General features: G+C 34.5%; 1 long non-coding RNA gene across 1 annotated transcript; it reads left to right on the top strand.

Annotated features, from left to right (window-relative positions):
• The first annotated feature begins 377 nt into the window (after positions 1–377).
• LOC119534312 lies at positions 378–4,626 on the top strand. Its single transcript, XR_005217005.1, has 3 exons — positions 378–580; positions 3,724–3,907; positions 4,232–4,626. It is a non-coding gene; the product is annotated as an uncharacterized LOC119534312 (long non-coding RNA).
• Positions 4,627–6,467: the final 1,841 nt, after the last annotated feature.

Below are 6,467 nucleotides of genomic sequence, written 5' to 3' on the forward strand. Positions count from 1 at the left end.
CATGTCATCATAAAATGAAATCTGTAAAAGTGGAAAATCAGTCGTATAATGTTATTACTGTTTTAGAATTTTAGGATTTTTCTTTTGTTGAATTCAATTCGGATTGTGTTAGAAATACAATTGGATAATGATAATAACTATTTATGGATTATCTGTTTTATTCCTGGCATTGCACTGCCTGCTTTACATTTTAATTTAACCCTTTAAGCAATTCAGTTATATTTGTGTGCAACTAACAGAAAACTTGAATATCACCTGTGGTAGACTGCATTGTTTGCACAAAATATTCATCACTCCCTGGATCTGTTTCCCTTTGTCATGTAACTTTACAGTTCCTTCCACTAAATGGTATAGAGACTATTTCCCACCTTTTCTGGTGAGAGTTCAACTGTGTGACTTGCTTTAGCCAATAGAATAGAGCATACTAGTTCCAAACTTGGGTCTTGAGAGGGTTTGGGGGTTTCCATTTGCTCTCTTGTGCTGCCATGACATGATGTGAATTTGCGTAGGCTCTGCTGCTGGTCTTATGAAGAGGATGTAAGACAAGAGGAGCAGAGCATCCCCTGCCACACCATTTCAGGTGAGTCTGGATTGTATTATCTGCAGATAAAGGAGTGATATACCACTGAGTTTGGGAGAGCATTGATATGAAGTAAATAGTTAACCAATATATTTGTGGAGTTTACTTATATAACAGGAATTCTAGAAGGATAACTTGGTCTATTGAACCCTCTCAAATATATCATCATAAACCCAGCTCCTCTAGTATTCCTATTCTATCAATACTTATGTATTTTTTTCATCCTTATGGTCAGAAAATGGCTGTTGCACTTTCAGACATTAAATTCATGTCCAAGGTAGGAATAAAGAGAAAGGAGTAAAGGCTGGAGATAAGAAGCCTTTCAAGTCTGTACCTTTAAAAAAAATCTCTCCCAGAATCCCCCTCATTAGGTTCAACAAGCATCTCATCCTCTAGGACAGTGTCACATGACCACATATATCCTCAAGATAACCTAGGAAAGAGATATTTTTACTTTATAGACTTTGTAGTAGAGAAAGGCATGATAAAAGGTTGTTAGAAATGCCCTTTGGGTAACTAGTCATGCCTGCCACCATCTATCCCTTTAGCCAGCCAGTATCCATAAATACCTTACTTCTTATTTTATGGTTAATATACTCATCTCCTCTCTGAGAGACACAACTCAAAAGTATAATTTAGTTATTCCATCCAAATTCAAGTTTAGGAAATATGGATGATGTGCTTGGATGTGGCTTGATGTATAGCACATAAACTTGTAAGAGAAGTCTTCTGCTTTTGTACATCCAATAAATGCTGGTAGAGAATCAGGAGTGTATCGGCAATAATAAATCCCATTTGGAAAAAGGGATAGAGGAAAATAAAAAAAAATAACATTTATAACCACTATTAAATTCTGCTGTTTAGTAATAAGGAGGCTCTGCTCTGGTGATGGAGAAAATTCCTCAGTGGGTCTATTTGGAAGCCCTTGGTTCTGTTCTTGGGAAGCACTAATCTATTATCTTCCTTGGTGGTATATGAAGTTGGTATTGGGGAGGGTATCCTCCCTAGAGGATGCAAAGTTTTGTCACATCTCCTCCTGGTCTGAGTTTGGAGGCCTGGAATTTTTTCTGTTTTGAACATTCTCTGATGCTTGAGGTCTACGTTTGGGAATTATTTAGTAAATCAACTCTCTCTAAAATTAGTAAGTGTGCAATTTGCTTTTGGTCATTTCCATGAGAAGGCAATCACAGATCTGATCTATATTTAGTCTTTAAGCCTCTGAGATTGTGACCCTCTATTGCTTGCCTTTGTACTCTATCCATCTGCTTAGCGTTTAGTTTGATGCAATTTCCTTGATGCAGTTTTTAAAAATGTAGTCTTTAGAAAAGTAGAATTGTTGATTCCACCTTTGTCAGCTACTTCCAAACCTTTGAAAGGAAGAGGATTTTAACAAGCTAGAAAAATGTCTGAGATCCAATCTTATTTCCTTTATGGTGTACACAATACCTGTAGCTTTAACCCTTTCGATTGCACAGGCTCCTTTTGTTTTCCTGATTCCCCTATTCTGTACATAAGTTTGCCTTTTCAACACTTACAAAGCTCCAAATTATGGGACTATCAGTCAACATGGATTACAGATAGAAAGGTTACCTCTCTTAACATTCGCAAATTTGGTAGACCAAATCTGGAAGGACCACACTTTCTTGTAAGAATTTGCTGAAATTGGCACAGACCAACATTCTGAATTTTTATTATTTTTCCTCTTGTGGTACACCCTGGGTCAGCATGTGATCTTTAGCAGGCTAGTTAGACCGAGTGTTTTGTCTTCACATAACAAGAATCAATACCCTTCTCCCAGGAGTTGTTAGGACTTTGCTTGTCAATGTCCTACTTTTTTTTTAATCAGCAAAGTCAATATTTTTTTTTTGTTTTTTCAGTACTCCAATTTCAAGTACAAATTTGTATTTATTAGAATTCTGTGTGGCTACAAATAACAGAAATCCTATATAAAATTGACTTTAACATCTATAGGGTTTTTATATCTCACTAAATAAGAAGCCCAGGGTAACTGCTCAAAGACAGGATTCTCCCAATTTCTTGATTGTCTATCTTGTGCATATGACTTTTGCCATTCTGCTCATAAGATTATGCTAGACTATTAGATATTACACTTGCATTCCAGGTAGAAGAAAGAAGAAAGGTAAAAGGCTAAAAGTTAGCCAGCTAGCTTAATCGGGTCCCTTGAAAAAGCTTTCCTGGATTCCCCCACCCCCACCCCGGTGACTTCTACTCACATGTCCTTGGCAGAATTGGTTTTGATGTCACCTCCAGCTCTAAGGCACCCAGCAAGTATCTTATATTCCCACCCTGTGTATTAGGAAGAAAAGGTTAAATCTGGTTGTTAATGGCCTTTCTGCAGACAATCAATCCTTAGTGTCTTCCTTAATATTTATTATTTTTATTTATTAGATTAGGAACTCATAACTATACTGTCCTTAAATTATGTCAGATTGTTAGCACTTGCAATTGGGACTATCTTTTCTACTAAAAATTTTAATTTTGTTACATTTACAATATCTAAACCCACTCTCCTAAATTTCTTTAATCCTACAATTTAGCATTTGTTTCAGATTAGAGAATGTTCTTTTCCTCGGCATGTATTCATTACTAAAAATATATAAATATTTTAATAGAAATTCCAAGGCTTCATTTTTAGAGTGCCATGTCATATGCCCAATACAAGTAAAACTTCCTAGGTGTATTAGGAAATCTCAAGAGAAATAGAACCAATAAGAGATATATAGATGTAGATATAGATATAGATATAGATGTAGATATAGATATAGATATATAGATATAGATAAAGATATATAGCTATAGATGTTGATACAGCTATAGATATGTAAAGCAATTTATTTTAAGGACCTGGCTCATGCGATTGTGGGGGTTGCAATAGTGGAAGTGTGAATTTTGTATGGAGGACCAGAGGCTGGAAATTCCAGTTAGACTAATTTAAAGTCTTGAGCTGAAAATCCACAGGAGAAGTCAGCAGGCTGAAAACCTAGAAAGGAGTGGAAGCAGAATTTCTTCTCTCAGTTTTTGCTCATAAGGCCTCCAACTGATTGAATAAGCCCCACCCACAGTATAGGGGTAATCTCTTTTACTTAAAGTCAACTGATTGCAAATTCTAATCCTATCTACAGAATAACTCCACAGCATCATCTAGGCAAGTGCTTGATCAAACAACTCGGAACCATAACTTTGTTGACACATAAAATTAATCATCACGCTGGGTTTAATGGAAAGAACAAAGGAAATGGAGTTAGAAGACTTGTTTTTTGTCAAATGCTAGAAGATTTTTGAGCATCAATTCCTTCATTCTAAAAGGTGAAATTATAATGTCTATTTCACAGGAATGTTGTGAGATTTAATGAAAGAACTGTTTGTTGAAGCAGTTTGTGAAATCTGAACCACTGTGAATCGCAAATACTAGTTACCTATTCATCCCAAACTAAAGGGAAGTTGTATTTTGCCAAAGAAGCATATACACAATGGGCTTACATGTTTGTTTTATTTTCAAATCTGTAACATTAAGGTCTCTAGATATTCATGTTCATTTAAAATTCTTCTTACCTTATTTTAAGATATAAGAAAGCCCATTCTCCTGGATTTTTCTAAAATGATAATTCTCTTCTCTCTTGTGACCCTTAGCCAGAGAAAGTTCGTTTGGAATAGTTTGACCCTTTTCAGGTTATCGTAATGAGAATACAGTGGTGCTCTCTGTGAGGCTTTCTGCTTCCTCCATCAAGCGTCCGTGCCGAGACACGTCAATAATGTGCCCTTTGTGATTTAGATGGTCTAAAATTGGAGAGAGGAGAAGATATGACAGACAAACTCTTAGGTGAATCATATCACCAAGAAAGCACAATTTGGAATATAACAACTCTGTTACATTATCTATTGCCAGTCCAAAAATGACTGCATTACCAGTTCTGCAAAATGTCTCTTCATTCTTGTCTTTTATTTCACTCCTGAGAGAATGTATTTATTGTCTATGAATCTCCTCTGGGGAATGCTGGAATTAAAAAACACAGACCTTTAAAATAACATGGAAAGAAGTGAAAGAAGTGAAAGCATCTCAGATTTCTGTAGGATATAAAAGTAAAAGAAGAGAATTTAATCACCTTCTAAGCAACCAATAGAATGTGTGAAGAATTCAAATATAAAATTCAGAAATTTAAAAAATATGTATCATTATGTTTGTAGAAGAACCATATTTCTAATTTGCATAGCCTAAATTTCTTAATATGTTTGTACACTGAGTTTTGGGATAATTTAATAAAGTGTCCATTCATATACAAAATAAAATGATTTTTGAAAATATTTTTGGCTGTCAAGAATTAGTGGGTTATTGTTTATTCCATTAAAATTTAAAGAATTATATTGCAGTTTCTCTTACAATCACTAACATATTGACTTGGTTATGAGTTGGCATTTGTAGAAGTATAATGCTTATTTGCTGACCTAATAGACAATTATAATCCATAGACTGCTCCAACTGACAAGGAGATTCTGAGTACAACAAAATACAAAAAATAACTTCATTTGTCTCATGTTGTGAATCTCTCTATTGTTTGTGCAGAAACGTCTAATGGGAATGGCACAAGTTTCATTTTATAGCTGTTCTTATGAAGTTGGCAAAGGAGGGAAATGGTGAGACACACATAAACTGCAAAATTTAATCCAGTTATTGAAATATGTCAGTAGCCGTTAATGCTTTTATTTCCCACTGATACTGCTGAGGTACATGTATTAAAAATCATTTCCAGTTAGTGGTAAATTATCCAGGCTCCCTCTGATTTTCATAGTATTGATCAAGTGTGTGTCATCCCATCAATTATTATGCAGTCTGTGTAACATGCCACAGACATAATAAATATTTGATTGAAAAACTGTCATTTTTATCACAGCAAACACTATGACCTGCAGATATTCACTTAGAAATGTTGAGATCATCTGTAAGGATATTGCATTTATTTTTCCATTTTTTCCCAGTGGTAAACAAATGAAAAATTTTCCCACAATTGGAAAGAATAAACAAAAGCACATACTGAAACCTAGTTGCCATAGATTAATACTGTTGCTTAATGTCGTGACTAAATTCTATTTGTAAAAATTATAAACCAATACAGTTTTAAAACAACTTAAATTCTTTCAAGAATGGTAGATCTCAGAATTATCCTAATGCATAAAAGTTTAGACTATTGTTTTTTTCCAAAATTGAAAATTTAGGCTGTATCATAGGGTGTCTTATTACACAGTACAAATTTTGGTGGCTATTGGGAAAAAGCAAGTGGGAATTAATCCTCAGGTAACATCCAAGGAGGGAGGATGTAATGTTGACATTTGTCAATCTTGAAAATGATTAATTTTGGAGCAGACTAATTCATCTACATCTCATGATCCCATGAATTCTAGAAAACAAATATAGGTAAACACATTTCAATTAGGAAACAATGAAGAAGCTTCAATATAAGAATATTTTAACTTTAATTTCAAATGTGGTTAGTACTTCCTTATTCAACAAATATTTTTTCAGTGTTTCCTAAATGTCAAGTGATGTCTTATTTTTGGATTTGATGTCACATTGGAGTTGTGATGCCACGGTCCTCACTGTCATGGAACTCACAGTATAGTAGACCAAATTAGGCAATCAATACAAGTATCAACAATAGAAATACACAGACTATACAGAATGTACACTATGAGCCCATAAGGAAGGTACATTATTTTGCCTAAGGAAGTCCAGAAAAGCTTAATAGAGGAGGAACCATGTTTATTTTTAATTTTGTTTTTTGTGGTAGGCAGAATAATGGCCTCCCTAAATGTCTATACCCTAATCTCTAAAATCTGTGAATATGTTACCTTACATAGTAAAAAGGGATCT

This window comes from Choloepus didactylus, chromosome 5, assembly GCF_015220235.1.
Source record: "Choloepus didactylus isolate mChoDid1 chromosome 5, mChoDid1.pri, whole genome shotgun sequence".
Classification (NCBI taxonomy): domain Eukaryota; kingdom Metazoa; phylum Chordata; class Mammalia; order Pilosa; family Megalonychidae; genus Choloepus; species Choloepus didactylus.